Source organism: Nicotiana tabacum, chromosome 13 (genome assembly GCF_000715075.1).
Source record: "Nicotiana tabacum cultivar K326 chromosome 13, ASM71507v2, whole genome shotgun sequence".
Lineage (NCBI taxonomy): Eukaryota > Viridiplantae > Streptophyta > Magnoliopsida > Solanales > Solanaceae > Nicotiana > Nicotiana tabacum.
In genome coordinates, this window is record NC_134092.1 from 131,042,367 (window position 1) to 131,058,644 (window position 16,278).

Sequence of the window (16,278 nt, forward strand, 5' to 3'; positions counted from 1 at the left end):
TATATGCATTATATCCTTTGGCGCCCTGTTGCCCATTTTCCGAAACCCCACTGTTAAATACAATTGAATCCCACAATTAAATTCATTAAGAAAGCATTACTCTCTCTAGTTCACTTTTTAATTAATTTTTTAACTTTTTTTTGTGATCCACAGTATTTGATTTTTCCCCATATCAAGAAGGAATTAACTTTTCTTTTCCAAAGTTTCCCTTGGAATAAAAGGCTAGGAGTATTTGTTATATTTTCAATGAACAAATTAAGATTAATATGGTAATTTTATTATTAACTAATGCTAAAAGGTGAATCTCTTAATGTGTGAAACTAGCAAAAAAACTCAATTAAAATGGATAGGAGGAGTATTATTATCAAATCTCCAAACCAAAGCTAAATTTGGCACACAACAAATTCAACTTTACCCATATTACCATTTGGATATACAATTTGATGGACCTAAATTTAGTAATTTGGTCAAATTAGACCTCGATGAGTTATAATTCAATGGTTTTCTCTCAAAAGACTAAGCGAAACTTGAGATAGGTTGACTAATTTAGTAAATATAAAAGAACGATTAGACTAGTGGCGTATACATGACTTTGCATAACTTGTCTAGACACGTTAAATAATAGAGAACCAACAGATACTTGTAAGTCAAAACTCAATGAGCAGGGCGACAAGCCCCTAACAAAGGGAGTGGTCACATCGAGTATGTCCCCCCTTATTCCCGACATGCTATAGCAACCCGGAGTTGCTAGGAGCGGGTCAAGTTTTATCAAATCTACTCAACGAGGAGCAGTACAGACATAGATGATATTAGACCCCTCTTTTCGTACCAATATGGATGCTTAATGTCACTTTGTCAATTGGCATTAATCCTAGTGAACAATGTTCCACTGATTAGGCAGGGACATGATTCGAACATGCTATCTTCGCATCTTGAGCCTGATGAATTGACCAAATTTTCTATCCCATATTCTCTTTCTTTGTTGTGATTTCGAACCCCACAAGAATTTTCAGTCCAGCTGAGCTACATGAACCACTTTAAAATAATTAAAATGAACTGGGGCCTGTGATATGTGTATATATTAAATTTGAGAGAGTTATTTAGGGCCCTAGAATGACTTTGGTAGGTAAGAAAGTAATGTTATATTAAGGGTTCTATGAATTGTTTGAATTTTTCAGTGGTCACTCTGAATCTATTTATGAAGTTATTTAATTCTCACTGATGATAGATTTTTGGTTTACGTTGACTTTTTACAAAACAAAAAAAAAAGTTTCATTGGCTCACTGTTATATATTATAAAGGAGTTTGGAGACTGAAAGTTAAACTTTCTAATTCTCGATCTCAAATCGAACATCATTTTTTTAAAGTAATTTTTAGAATAAATTTTATTCTTTTATTTTATTTTTTAAATCCAATTCGCTCCAATAAACCGGCATGGTTCTATAGTCAAAGCAACTTCATCACTTTCGTATATCGGGTTCCTTAGGACCGATTCAATCTGTGTAGTGTGATTGAATGCAAGGCGATCGTGGTTTTCACATGATTTTTCATTACTTTTGTCATCATTCTCTCTGATATCTCGAGGTCTTGTTAGCAGAAACCTTCTTGATTGACAGAACGTTCTGTTACTGACACATACAAAAACCAGCTTTCAAGGTCTTGTCGCTTCGGTGAATCACTCGAGCCTTGATACATCGTCGGCGCCATGGCCTTGGTTAAATTATCAGTTACATAAATTGTTTAAGAAATAAATCTCCAGGAAATATCTGTATGAAACGGTTGTTGATATTTATCTCACATTCAAAGGTCCCTATACAATACTGCAACCGTAAATTTGAATATCTTCCACCTCATAGTTACTTCATTTTAAAATTAAGTGGAATAGTGATAATTTTGCGGTCAAGCCAACAGTATATATCTGCGTTCAGAATAATGAACTTATCAAATATTTTCAATCAATTTGAAAATTAAAATGCACCTGGAACCACTTTTACATGTACATATGCTTTTACAAAAAGCTTTTCATCTGCACTGCACTTGTCAGTCAAAACTCGAAGCAGCCAGAGTTTTCTTGAAACTAACTGATGAAATACAAACACCTGGAACTGTTTTTCTTGCATATGTACACAACATTGCAAAAATTGCCAGGATCTGTCTCTGTATGTTTATCCAGTTAAGAGTGAGACAAGGATACTCAAATCTGTTTCTTATCTCTGAGCATGAACTTGCATTTTCAACAAAGCTGTTGAACTTGGCACAGGTCATCTTTGAATGTCACAGCTGAAGCTTACTCATGTTCTGTTTATAGTTTCCATTGCTCATGACAGATCCTCGAGGCTGAAAAATGATATACTTTCTTCCTCTAGTAGATTTTAGGCATTTTCTCAAATTGCAGAGAAACAGATTGCCTTTCATCGCTAGTGTATTAGAACAACTTAGCTGCAAGACACCTTTCACATGTCCTGAGGGAAGCGAACTGATGTTGGGAGTGCAGTTCTAAAACTCTTCAACAAATGAAAGGTAATACACCAGAAAAGGACGTAAGAAAATAAAGATAGAAAACAAGAAAGAATCAAGGCACAGGATTCATTGCTTTAAAGAAGCCAAATAGAGAAATAGGTTTAATCAGAGGGAGGGCGACAAAGAGGTGAAAGCGCAAAATTGCAATAGTGTAGCAATTTGGGCTATACACACATATCTTACACTTGATACTTGAGTTGAACAATCCCAAAAGTAGCAAAACAAACTTGCCTCTTTAACATAATGAATAGAACAATCCCACTTGATATTTGAGTTGAACAATCCCAAAATTTAACAGAATATGTCTAAATAATGAAACCAACTTGGTTATGAAAAACCAGACAGACTGAATAGCACTAACAAAACAAACAAAAATATGTCACCAAAGATAGTTCATGGTCTACATTGCAAAAGACCTTCCTTGTTTTACTGTTGCCTCTTTGAATCAACTGACTCGTTTGTGATAAGATAATACAATTAAGTATGAAGCATCCTTGTTCACAAATACTTGGATGCATACAACGGTTCATAAAAACTATTGACTTTTTCTCTTTTGGTGTTATAGACAGAGAATGGTTTAACAAGAAGAAGAAATAAAGGGAAGTTACTCTCTTTCTAGCAGTTTTGTGAGGTAATGAAAATTCACCTAACATCATCTTCATCAGTTTATCCAAAATTGCATTAGTTCGAATCCATCTTACAGCATCATTCACAAGCCAGGAGAAATTCCGCCGATCCATTCAACACTATTCACAGGGTAATTAACTTGTGGAATGAAATCCACCTACTAAAAGGCAGTTACAGATGGTAGTCTTTGGCTCTCTGATTAAATGCATCACTTCCTGGCCTGACATTTCGAGCTCCTACTTAAGCTACTAACTAGTGAAGTATAAGTAGCATAGTCATGAACAAGCCCCATTTCACCACGTAGCTTATCATAATCATCAGGATTTCCATACTTGCAATGCCCATCCAATAGTATGTTATAGGTAATGTCATCTGGATTCAAACCAAGATTAAGCATGGCTTGTAATAACATTTCAGCATTTCTCATCTGTCCTTGTCTGCATAGACCACTTAAAAGCGCATTGTAAGTTATAACATTAGGCGCATGTCCATTACTTTGCATCTGCCTTAGCAACTTAAAACCCATCTTAACATCTCCCTTCTTACAAAAACCGTCGATAACCATAGTATAAATAGGGTCATCAGGCTTTAAATCAGCATTCAACATTTCTGTTAAAATCCTTTCTGCATCAACTATTCGCCCTTGCCGACACAAACCTGTGATAAGAGCTGTATATGCTACATCATCTAGTTCAATGTCATTATCAAACATCATTTTCTTGATCTCAAATGCTCCATCTAAATCTCCCTCTGCACAACATCCACCAATAACCGTCGTGTATGTGATCTTATCAGGCTTCAAACCCTTTTCAATCATTACATGAATGAGCTTCCTCGCTTCCCCTAAATCCCCACTCTTACAAAGTCCATTGACAAGTGTGTTATATGTAATCAAATCCGGTTCCACCCCTTGCGTCAGCATCAGTTGATAAGCGTCCATGGCCAAAACAATGTTTCCATCCTAGCAATAGCCATTAATCAAAGTTGTGAATATAACGACATTCGGAACCAAACCTTTTACACAGATCTCATTAAACAACTCGTTCGCATCCCTAATCCAAAAGTTCTTGCAAAGCCCGTTGATCAGAGCACTATACGTACAAACATCGGGCAAAATTCCTTTTTCCTCCATTTATCTTTTTAACCTATACCCTGCATCCATATCACCTAATCTACAATACCCATTTATCAAAATATTGAAACTAACAACACTAGGTCTCAAATTCCTCTTCCAAATCTCAGTAAACACCGACCGTGCTTCCACCATTTTACCTTCTTTACACAACTTACTCATCAAAACATTAAAAAAATACAAACTTGGAGGATACCCATATTCCAAAATCTCCTTATAAAAATCAAAAGCTACCATTGGTGAATTAAGCTTCATTAAATATTCAAGAACCTTAGTACAACCTTGAAATGGGAACCTAATTTTATGTTTTTGGATAAGCCTAAAGCACTGTATAGCATCAGAAACAAACCCCAAATCCATTTAAAACATTCACAAAAGATGCAAAGTTGGTACCTTTAGCTTTCAAGATTGCTTGAAAAACAGTAAAGGCAGAGTCTTTACCTCTTCTTGAAACAATAGTGTGGATAAAAGAGTAAGCTTGTGAATTCATTTTGTGGGTATAAAGAAAAAGGGCCATAGTGCAATAAGTGTGAAGTGTGTGGCAATATTTTGAATTGTGAGAAGTTGAAGAAAGCCATGTAAAGAAAGAGAGGAGAGAAGAAGGGGTTAAAGAATGAGGATTAAGGTTAATGAGGTTGATTATGTGTTGGGGTTTAAGAGATGGGAGGAGGGTTTTAAGGGAAGTTTGAAGGGGTTTAGTGTGAGAGTTTTTTATGGCTTCTGAAAGGGTATTGAGTATTGGGTCTGATGAATCTTGATGTTGGTAGGGTAGGGGTAGTGGTGGGGGAAAGGTGAACCATGGAGGGGTGGTGGTGGTGGTGGGTGTGGTGGTGGAGAGGTGGTGTAAGGGAGGAGAAAGGGGCGGTTTTAGTGCTCTTCTTGAGATGGTCCTTGTGAACATATCTGAACTGTTTGGTCAAGGCAGAAGAAAGAAAAAGAAAAGAAGCCAAATGTGAATACTTTTATGTAATTTTGGTCTATTTCTTAAGTCAAATTTTATGGTGCAATTTATGTTAATTTTGTCTGATTCAGTTTTTGATGTTGCATTCTTTAGGATTTGATGGCAATTTGGTGATGTATTTAGTTAAATCTTTTTTCCTTAAATTTTTTGATAAAATTTAACAGCTAGCTTTTGGTAAACATTTAATGAAATCGATAGTGTTCACTTTGGACAAATTTAAAGTATATTTTAAACATACCCAATACAAGAGGCTATTTTTTTAACGGGAAATAACATGTGTTGTCGCTCTCAAAATAATAGACAAAAAAATGTAAATTTTTGTATATATACAATTTTTTATGTTACTCCCTCCGTTCACTTTTACTTGGCATGTATACTAAAATTAGATTTTCATTTTTAGTTGATACTTTACACATATCAAGAAGACAAGAAATTTCATGTTATACCCACTGTATTTATTACTCATTTCAAATTATTCTCTCAAATCCAATAAAATATGCATCAATTAATATGGGTATCATGGAAAATTATGCACTTCATTTATTATTTCTTAAGGAGCATGAAAAGTCAAAACGTGCCAAGTAAAATTGAACGTATGGAGTATATATAATAAATGTACAAATTTTATATATTTTTATCGTATATAAATAGTTTCGGATGCGAACTAAAAATTTGATGACCTTATGTAAAAGTAACCCGATTTCTTGTAGAAATAAATATATGAAAAATCATTTGCCGATTTCTTGTTCATGAGCTCTGATAGTAAGCAACCCCCACTTCCAACCGAGAGGTTGTGAGTTCGAGTCTCCCCAAGAGCAAGGTGGGAACTTCTTGGAGGGAAGGATGTCGGGGGTCTATTTGGAAACAGTCTCTCTACCCTAGAGTAGGGGTAAGGTCTGCGTAAACACTACCATCCCCAGACCCCACTAAGTATGATTATACTGAGTTGTTGTTGTTGTTGTTGTTTATGAGCATTTTGACTCTACTGCTTTAACGCAATCAAACCCCACACAATAAAGCATTTATCATGGTTAGCTGCAGAAGATATCATTCAAATTTCAAGTAGCAATTAACATAGCAACTTGTCACATGTTATATTTTAATGAATGAAATTGGAATTGAATTGTTAAAAAGCCATTTTGGCCATACAAAATTTATAGAAGAAAAACATATTTGTAAGTTGCAAAAGAATTGTGATGGCCCAAAAAGGTCATTTTATATTTTAGAACTCGATTATGCATTTTTAAGCCTTAAAAATCTCATTTTTACCCTTCTCAATTTTGTGTGCGCAGTTCGGGCGTGTTTCCGAAAAACTTTTATGTTGAAAGTTGATAAAAATAAGAATTTTTGCCTTAAAAGTTAATTTCAGTTGACTTCGGTCAACGTTTTGAGTAAACGGACCTGAACCCGTATTTTGAAGGTCCCGATGGAACCGTAATGAAATATGAGACTTGGGCATATGCCCGAAATCGAATTCTGAGGTCCCTAGCTCGAGTTATGAATTTTTGTTGAAAATTAAAAGTTTGAAAATCTAATAGTTTTAAAGAATTGACTGATGTTTGTCCTTGTTGATACCGGATCCGTATTTTAGTTCCGGAGCCCGATACATGTCCAATATAATATTTATAACGTATCTGTGAAATTTAGTGAGAAACGGAGTTGGTTTGAAGTGATTCGGACGTTCGGTTGAGAAAATAGAAATTTTAAAGTGTTCTTGAGAATTTCATTTGATTTGGTGCTAAATTCGTAGTTCTAGGTGTTATTTTGGCGATTTGATCGCGCGAGCAAGTACGTATGATGTTTTAATACTTGTGTGCATGTTTGGTTTGGAGCCCCGAGGGCTCGGGTGAGTTTCGGATAGGCTACGGAGTAAAAATGGGACTTAGAACACTGCTGGTGCAACAGATTTTGTTGCAGGCCTCAGACCTCGCATGCGAGGTCAATCATCACATTTGCGAGCATCTCATCGCAAATGCGAAGAGAAGCTAGACCACCTTATGTTCGTATTTGCGAACTTTCCTCCGCATTTGCGATGGGGATAAGGGGAGGCAGTCTTCGCATTTGCGATCATTGGATCACATTTGTGGTAAGCTCAGCTCGCATTTGCGAGCATTTCTTCGCTTTTGCGAAGAAAGTAGAAGTGCGGGGGACCTCACAAATGCGATGGATTTCTTGCATTTGTCTGCTTCGCATTTGCGAAGCCCAGATCCATTTGCAACATCTACAGCTAATGAAAAGAAACTTAGACGGGATTTTTCTCCCATTCTTCAAATTTTCAAAACCTAAAGAGGCGATTTTCCAAAGAACTTTTCTTCCCCAAATCATAGGTAAGTGATTCTAAGCTAGTTCTTTTCAATCTTTCACTTCATTTTACAAGATTTCAACCTAGAATCTAAGGTTTTTATGGTGGATTTGGGAATTTTTTAGTAGAAACTAGGGATTTCGAAATTTGGGGATTTAGACCTCAAATTGATGTCGGATTCCAAAATCAATTATATATCGGGGCTCGGGGGTGAATGGGAAAATGAATTTTGGTCCGATCCTCGGGTTTTGACCAAGCGGGTCAGGGGTCGATTTTTGACTTTTTGGGGGAAAGTTTGGGAAATCTAAATTTATGCATTGTAGTTGATTCCTTTAGCAACAATTGATGTCATTGAGTTAATTGTAGCTAGATACGAGTGGTTTAGAGGTAGATACTAGAGGAAAAGCGGTATTTGAGCATTGAGTGGCTCTTGGAGCGAGGTAAGTGTCGTATGTAACTTTGACTCAAGGCATTAGGAACCCTTGACTTATTTGCTATATGAAATTCATGTGACCGGCGTATATGTAAGGTGACAAGTACTTATGCGACGCCAATTTATCTGTCTTTGACCGTTTCTTTCCGTTATTCTCATATTGTCTCTTTGTCTGTCTTAAACTGCTATATGCTTTACTTGTATTTCCATGCTTAATTGTTAACTGATAGACATGCTTCTCTTTGTTGAATGAATTAGTTATTTTGTAGCTTTGTTGTCTCCTATTATTTGCTTAGGCTGGTTATTGGTACTTTCATGATATATTTTGGATTGGTCTCGCTGAGTAGTATTACTTGTGTAAAGATTCGTGGTGTACAAGCTTTCTAATTGTTTGGTTGTAAATTAAGCCTTGTGAAGAGTTATGTGATTTGACCTGTAAAATTGTTGTATGTACTGAATACTGATACTAATATGGTAGGATCGGGTTGCGCGCCACAATAGGTGTAATAAGGGTGAATTGAGGTGTAATAAGGGTGAGTTGTGGTATAATAAGGGTGAACTGTGAATTGTGATATTGTGAGATCGGATTGCACGTTGCAACACTTTTACTTATTTTCTGTTGTTTATGTTAATAAGGGAGGAATATGAGGTGTACGGTGGGATCGGGTTGCACGCCGCAATAACCTATATGTTTATACTTTTTTTGACTGTGTTAGTTGTACAATAGTCTTAAATTACACTTAAGGATTGGTAGTAGCTATACACTGATGATATGCTTCGAGAATTGTATTCATTTCTTGCAAGTTACTACTCTATTTTATTTTATCATGTCTTTGATGATATGCTTCGAGAACTATATGTAGGTTATATTGTGATTGCCCCGCCGTAGCCTCGTCACTCCTTCGTCGAGGTTAGGCTCGGCACTTACCAGTACATGAGGTCAGTTGTACTGATACTACACTTTGCACTTCCTATGCAGATTTTTGAGCTGGTTCGAGCTGATCGAGAGGTTGGCTATAAGATTTATCAGCTAGGAGACCCAAGGTAGACATGTCGGCGTCCGCAGGCCCGACGCCCCCTTCTATACCTCATACTTTACTGTTTCCTTTATTTTGCAAATAGTTGTATTTTCTTTCGGATAAGTACTTGTAGTAAAATTTTAGAATGTTCGTGAATTGTGACTCTGGATTCTGGATAGTAATAGTATATAATCAAAGTGGTTATTTATTTACTTCCGCGTTCATTCGACTTGTTTTAGCTTGTTTATTGTTATACACTGAAATGTAAAGGAATTGATTAATAAATCTTTAACGTTGGCTTGCCTAACAAGTGTGATGTTAGGCGTCATTACGGTCTCGACGGTGGAGATTCCGGGTCGTGACAAGAATAGAACCATTTATTCTTAACCTCCAACAACATCACCAACCTTAATAAGAATGTATTCAAAATTTAATTTCTGAATGACATTCAAAAAAAAGTTCAAATTAAATCTATGTATTTCACATTTATGCTTATATCATAACTTACACACTAATACCATCGAGGAGTGTGGTATAATGCGTGAGTGAGATTTCCTCTACCTTCAATAGCAGGTTTCTGCATGGTTCGAGGCATAGAAATGGAGAAAAAAATCATGTTAAGAAGTACTCTATTTCAGTAGGGCCTATGCGGCACAAATGCAGATTAGTCGGGCTATTGAACTTTGGATAGCGGATGGTTAAACCACAAAAATTTGGATCTAACCTTTCGTCAACACTTTCATCCATACCTAATATTTTCGACGTAAAATATAATATATAATATATATACGAAAAAACGTGCTAATATTTTTAACAAAATATCAAATCTGAACTCATAATTTTAAAGATACGTTGAATTCAAAGCTAAAGATCTTAACTATCGAACCTATTAAATTAAAATTATGAATTCGCCTCTGATTGTGAACAACAACGAACCAACTAGACATGCTTTCTCCATGGCCGGCAGGAGGTAAACTTCACCACCGGTGCCGGTGAATAATACTTTTCCGGCGACTGTGGATTGCTGAAAGCTCTTCTCTCCACTACATCATGTGAACATGAACCACACTTATTCATTATCATCCTATATCTAAACAACAACCCTTTAAATTTCTTGATCTTTTTCTCACTTCTTTTCTCAATATTCTCGTGTTGAGCAGCATGACTAGTTTCTATGTATTGATTTAACTCCCTTGAGATTCTTTCAATCTCATACTTATCAAGAAGGGAAATATTATTAGTACCATAATTAGTAGTACTAATTAATTGTATTGGAATAAAAACATTATTTGGTGAAGATAATGATGAATATTGAGACAACTCTTGTATTTCTTGAACTTCCTTAATAACTTGTAACTTGTACCTTGAGGGTTCTTGTACCTTTTTATTCCTCGAAAGATGATCCTCGAGGTCCAGGAAAAAGTCACTCCTCATCCCGATTTTACTAAAGGAGGAAGTAAACAGATCAAGGTTGTTACGTACTTCTGTTGTGGAGGGTGCGGGAAAATATTCGCGACCATTGGAGAGTGATCCATGTTGATACAAAGCCCATGCTGCTGCTTTTATTAGAGCTAAATCATCAATAGGAGTAGTAGCTTTTGATGGTTTTGTTATGTTGAAAGAGAAGGAAGATGAAGATGACATGTTTAATTTTTTCTTGAAAGAAGAAGGAAGCAAGAGAGTATTTTTTGGGATTTGGAATGCTAAAAGTTCCACGCTTTTGTATATGAGAAAATAGTTGGTTGCTTATAACGATAGTGTAAAAATATTTGCACCATCAAACAATAACTAACTTACATGTAAATGGTTTAGAATAAAACTATATAAATCTACTAAAAAGTGCACTTGTCCAACGTCTACTTTGACTTTTGAAATTGATTGAATAGAACTCCCTTCTCTATTTATATCAATATCAGGAGGGTTGAATTATTGGGATGAAATAATTTCTCTAAGCCATACATGAAATTCTTATGCGTACACTAGGTGTATGTATGTATATATTTACTGTATTTTCAATTTATCTGACCGTTCATTTACGTGTATATCATTAAAAAAATTAATTGTAGATAGTGAGATACTCACGAGCGGATTTGTGGTATTAAGAAATCCACAACATAAAAAAAAGAGACAGTGTCCGATGCACAAGACATCCCACGTTCATGCAAGGCCCGGAGAAGGGCCGCACCCAAAGGGTGTGATGTAGACAGTCTACCCTAATGCAAGCATTAGCAACTGCTTTCACGACTCGAACCCGTGACTTATAAGTCACACGAAGACAACTTCATCGCTTCTCCCAGGCTCCCCTTCAAATCCACTAAGGGGTCGTTTGGTAGGATGCATTAGATAAAATAATGCATGCTTAGTTTTGTGTATTAATAATACCATGTTTGGTAGACATTTTGAACATATGCATTCGTTATGCAAGCATTACTTATACATCATATTTGGTATTATCCTATGCATAGCTAATGCATAGAAAACCATGGTATTAGCAATGCAATGGGTTTTAACGCATGCATTAGCTTAGTTAAAGACAAAATTATCCTTCAAAATTTATGCAAAATATGCTAGTTATTATATTAAATGCAAGTTTAAAATAATCCAAGTAGTGAGAAATAGAATTATAGCTCTAGTAAATAAATAAATACTTAACATATTCCTTTTTTAATAAATAAATATTTAGTTCTATATTACAATATATGTAGACAAATCAAATAATTTTTTTTAACTTTTTCATATAAAAATATTTCTCAAAATATGTCTCTTTTAAAAAGTTAGAGTGATGGACTGGTTTTGAGGGCATTTTTGCAAACAAGTAAGTCTTTTAGAAATTGTGCAATGCTTTAATACATCAAACCAAACAATGGATAAGAAATATGTCAGCATAACTAATATCAGCATAACTAATGCAAGCATAACTAATACCAGCATTACTAATACATCATATTCAGTATTATTCTTATGCACCCTACCAAACGACCCCTAAATGTATAAGAATATTTAGCTTAGAACTTGATCCGTCGTTTTGGTTATTATTATTTATTAATTTAAAATTATTGTATGAACCCATAAACTTTAAATCTTATATCCGCATCCGAAAATACTTTGAAGTATTGCCCAAAAAAGCCTCATGTTCCCGTTATGCAGGATAGAAATAGAATGACTTTGATATGTGTATATATTAAATTTGAATGAGTCATTTAGGGGCCCTAGAATGACTTTGTTAGGTAAGAAAGTAATGATATATTAAAGGGTTCTACGAATGGTTTGAATTTTTCAGTGGTCACTCTCTATCTTGGAAATTCTGAGAATCTATTTCTGAAGTAATTTAATTCTCAATGATGATAGATTTTTGGTTTAAGTTGACTTTTTCAAAAACAGAAATTCAAATTGACTCACTGCTGTATATATTTTCTTCGTTTTAGAAAAAAATGAAGAAGTTTGGAGCCTGAAATTTTAACTTTCTAATTCTCGATCTCAACTCGAACATCATTTTTCAAATTTGTTTTAGAATAAATTTTATTCTTTTATTTTATTTTGTAAATCCAATTCGCTACAACAAACCTGCATAATTATATAGTCAAAGTAATTTAGTCACTTTCGTGTATCCATTGGACGACAACCCTTTCGGATTCCTTCGAGACCGATTCAAACTGAACGCAAAAACCTTCCACTAGAAGGCGATTATATTTTTCACAGGATTTCTCGTTATTCATGTCAGCATTCTCATTTTTGATATCTCTAAATCTTGTCACCAAAAATCTTTCCCGATTGATAGAATATTCCGCTACTAACATATGAAAAAGCAACTTTGTGAATCCACTTGAGCCCTGGTACATCTTCGGTGCAATGCCCTCGGATAAATTATCAGTTACATTAATTGTTTATGAAATAAATCTCCAGCAAATATCTGTATGAAACGGTTTTTGATATTTGTCTCGTAAAAATAGCACGGGCTAACCAGTTTTCGGACTAGTCATTTAAAAATAGCAAGCGTTTATAAAATCATTGAAAATAGCCACTATTTTTCTTCACCACGGAAAGTTCTAGCATAATATACTGAAGATCGATGCACCTGTGTATGAACTTCCAGCATATTATGCAGGAACTCCAACACGCGGAAAGTTCCAGCATAATATACTGGAGATTGGAGCACCTGTGTATGAACTTCCAGCATATTATGTTGCACCTATATATTATACTGGAACTCCAGTATATTATACTGGAGTATTTTCCGAATTTTGAACAGTGTTTTCGTTCAGATTTATCTTTACATGAAAAGTGGCTAAATTTCGATTACTTTTGAAAATGTGGCTATTTTTGAATGACCACTTGTAAATCTGGCTATTTTTAAATTTCTCCCGTAGAATTTAGAATGAAAGTATATACCCTAGTGTTTACCCTCAAAATCGGATATCTTCCACCTTATAATTACTTCATCTATCTATACTATATTAAAAGCACGAAGGCCCTTAGCGAAATGTTGTTCGCCTTTTTTGCCCTTTAAAAATAGATTTCACATTAGACGAAAGTGTAATTTAAGTTTTTCCCTAATTTTAGGAGTTCTTAATCAATTAAAATTTAAATACTAAATCTTTTCCTTATTTGAATATGTAGAAAGTCCAAAATTAAAATCGAATAGAACTTTACTCTACAAAAACTCTTCCCTTATTTGGACAAGTTAACGTAATTATAACCTTCCATGTAAATTTTTTCAATATTAATTTTCAGAATAGAAAAATAAATAAAAGAAAATTAAAAAGGAAAGAAGTACAGAAATATAAAGGTTTACCTGTTTTGACTCCTTCGAGAATTGAGATTGCATCTTCTTCTTCTTTTTTTTTTTTTTTTTTTTACTTATTTTCGACTTTTGTTTGCTTCTCTTTCTTCTCGCTTATTATTATTATTATTTCTTTTTGTCATTAATTTAAAAGAACTTAATCTATGTGGAAAGTTAAAGGAAAGAAAATCAAGATTAAGAGTTTTATATATGCATATACTTTTGGAATCCACTCGCTTTATTTTGTTTTACTTAAGCATTGATAGTTAAAATAATTTTAGAGAAAAAAAAACTATAAAATATTTTTGTAAAATTAACTAAATTAAGGAGTATATCAGAAAGGACAATTTAGTCAAACTCTAACTTTTTAATGTTATGATAAATAAATTAGAAGTATTGTTATAAAAAAGTTAGAATAAAGGAGATAAATATAACATCGTAAATCACATTGTAAATTAGTGTTACAAAGCCAAATATGAGAGGAAGTCTCTAAAATTATCTCTATTTTATTAATTCTGTAATATTTAAGAGTTTAGTTACTTATAAGAGTATAATTTATTTTTTAATTGAATAATATATCATAACTAAAATTGCTTACATGTTATCCTTGTAGACTATATATAAAAACTATAATACATTTTTATTTCATACTTGAACTATTTTTCTAAAACAACAACAACAACAATAACCCAGTATAATCCCACTTAGGGGGTCTGGGGAGGGTAGTGTGTACGCAGACCTTACCCCTACCCCGGGGTAGAGAGACTGTTTTCAAATAGAAACTCAGCATACTTCCCTCCAAGAACTTCCCACCTTACTCTTGGGGAGATTCGAACTCACAACCTCTTGATTGGAAATGGAGGTTGCTTACCATCAGAGCAACCTCCTCTATAATACTAATTATGCAAATACAAAGATGCGAAAATGAAATATTAATAGATTTTTTTCTTTCATAAATAAAATTCTTAGTGGATAAAATTATATTACAGTTAAACATTAACATATATAACTTTCAATAAACTAATACTTAGAATTCAAATCAAAAAGGAAATAAATAATTTCCTCAAGTATTTGAAACTAAATAGTTAATTCTTTGATTAACTAATAAACGAAAAATCCAAATCAAATCTTTTCTAAAATTCATAAATAATTTTTTTTAACCTTACAAAACTCTTAGGGTATATAAATTTGTTTCCGTAAGAAAAGCATTACCATGAAAGAAATAAAAAAAATTGAGTTAAATCTATTGTAATATAACTTTAACAGTATAATTGGTAAGATATATAAATTTGAAGTAATAAAGATGAAATTAGAATGTCTCTTAGTGAGGAGTCAGTACTTCTTTTTTCTTCCATTTATAGCAATAAATGACAACTATCTACAATATTTTTAGACTCATTTTCACTTGCCAATATTTTTTTAAGAGCTACATGATCAATCTTTTCGTTTTCATATCTCTAGAAGGGACACAATTTTACTTCTTTTTTTTTTTTTTGATTTTTCGTACGAAATTCCAACATAAGTTCTCAAACATCATTATAAGACATTGATGACTTTTTCAAAATATGATGTTTCTTTTATTTGGACTAGTTAAATAGGATCAATATTCATCATTTTTTGGAACTTACACTTTTTTTTTTAATTTTTATTTTATAACTCAAACACATTATTTATATAATTTAAAAAATTTATGTACCAATTAATATGGGTACACGCTTTGCGCGTGTACCCTAAAACTAGTTTTAAAATTAAGTGGAATAGTGATAATTTTGCCGTCAAGCCAACGGTATATATCTGCGTTAAGAATAATGAACTTATCAAATATTTTCAATCAATCTGAATATTAAAATGCAATGAAGTTTTGTATTATTATATAGACTCTTTTAATTCCGCATCAAGTTATTATTTAAAGGGAAAATTTCACATTAAAACAACTTAGCTCCCTACTTTTCAATTTTATAGCTCATATTTTAGTTTGCAACCAACTAGCCTAAAAATAATAGGCTAATACTCAACATTCAACTCCAATAGGTTCTCGAAATTACTATTTAATTTTGAAAAAAGATTGCTCAAGCTTTTAAGTTAATTTTCGAATCAGTAACTGCGACTCAATTATTAATTCAACAAATCAAATCCATTTGGGTGGTGAAAATTAGATTTTTAACAAACTTAAATATGTGGATTTAAATTCCGAATTTTATTTTGTGAAATATTTGGAGTGGGTGTTATTTAGGTTTGTTAGAAATAGTATAAGGAGGTTGTATATAAAATTTGAAGTCATTTAACGGAGATTTGGACTAGTTTTGAAAAGAATTGCAACTGAAAATCGTGAAAGAAGTTCATCTACAAACGCTTGTATAAAGGTGTATAAAAATATATAATAGTGTATAATATGTGTTTATACACTATTATACAAGATTATACATAATTATACAAAACTATCTTCGTCTTTTTCCTTGCGTCTTGGCTGAAATCTAACTCAAATTTTGCTCAAATCTACTCCA

At 33.5% G+C, this 16,278-nt stretch overlaps 1 pseudogene; it reads right to left on the bottom strand.

The window, feature by feature from the left end:
- Nucleotides 1-2,689: 2,689 nt before the first annotated feature.
- LOC107793417 (uncharacterized) lies at nucleotides 2,690-5,247 on the bottom strand (annotated as a pseudogene).
- Nucleotides 5,248-16,278: the final 11,031 nt, after the last annotated feature.